Genomic DNA, 1182 nt, shown 5'->3' on the forward strand with positions numbered 1-1182 from the left:
AAAAGTGCTCTAGATCATTATAAATACCCATCTAGATGTTTCCAGAAGTATTTCAAGGTGTTTGAAGCCTTTATTCAAACATTCATTGGTGCCCCCTGGTGTTCAAATGGTAAGGCTATAGTAAGTGCTCAAAAAAGGGTCATTTTTTGACCATGTTCAAATCTAGATAAAAGTGCTCTAGATCATTATAAATACCCATCTAGATGTTTCCAGAAGTATTTCAAGGTGTTTGAAGCCTTTATTCAAACATTCATTGGCGCCCCCTGGTGTTCAAATGGTAAGGCTATAGTAAGTGCTCAAAAAGGGTCATTTTGGACTGTCTTCAAATCTAGTTTCAAAGTGTTCCAGATAATTATCCATGCCCACCTAAATGTTTCTAGAGGTATTTCAAGGCTTTTTGTGCCTTTATTCAAACATTCATTGGTGCCCCCTGGTGTTCAAATGGTAAGGCTATAGTAAGTGCTCAAAAAGGGTCATTTTGGACTATTTTCAAATCTAGATAAAAAGTGCTCTAGATCATTATAAATACCCATCTAGATGTTTCCAGAAGTATTTCAAGGTGTTTGAAGCCTTTATTCAAACATTCATTGGTGCCCCCTGGTGTTCAAATGGTAAGGCTATAGTAAGTGCTCAAAAAGGGTAATTTTTTGACCATGTTCAAATCTAGATAAAAAGTGCTCTAGATCATTATACATACCCATCTAGATGTTTCCAGAAGTATTTCAAGGTGTTTGAAGATTTTATTCAAACATTTATCAGAGCCCCCTGGTGTTCAAATGGTAAGGCTATTGTAAGTGCTCAAAAAAGGGTCATTTTTTGACCATGTTCAAATCTAGATAAAAAGTGCTCTAGATCTTTATACATACCCATCTAGATGTTTCCAGAAGTATTTCAAGGTTTTTGAAGCCTTTATTCAAACATTCATCAGAGCCCCCTGGTGTTCAAATGGTAAGGCTATAGTAAGTGCTCAAAAAGGGTCATTTTGGACTATTTTCAAATCTAGTTATAAAGTGTTCTAGATCATTATAGATGCCCACCTAAATGTTTCTGGAGGTATTTCAAGGCTTTTTGTGCCTTTGTTTAAACATTCATTGGTTCCCCCTGGTGTTCAAATGGTAAGGCTATAGTAAGTGCTCAAAAAGGGTAATTTTTTGACCATGTTCAAATCTAGATAAAAAGTGC

This window comes from Sphaeramia orbicularis, chromosome 20, assembly GCF_902148855.1.
Source record: "Sphaeramia orbicularis chromosome 20, fSphaOr1.1, whole genome shotgun sequence".
In the NCBI taxonomy this organism is placed as follows: Eukaryota; Metazoa; Chordata; class Actinopteri; order Kurtiformes; family Apogonidae; genus Sphaeramia; species Sphaeramia orbicularis.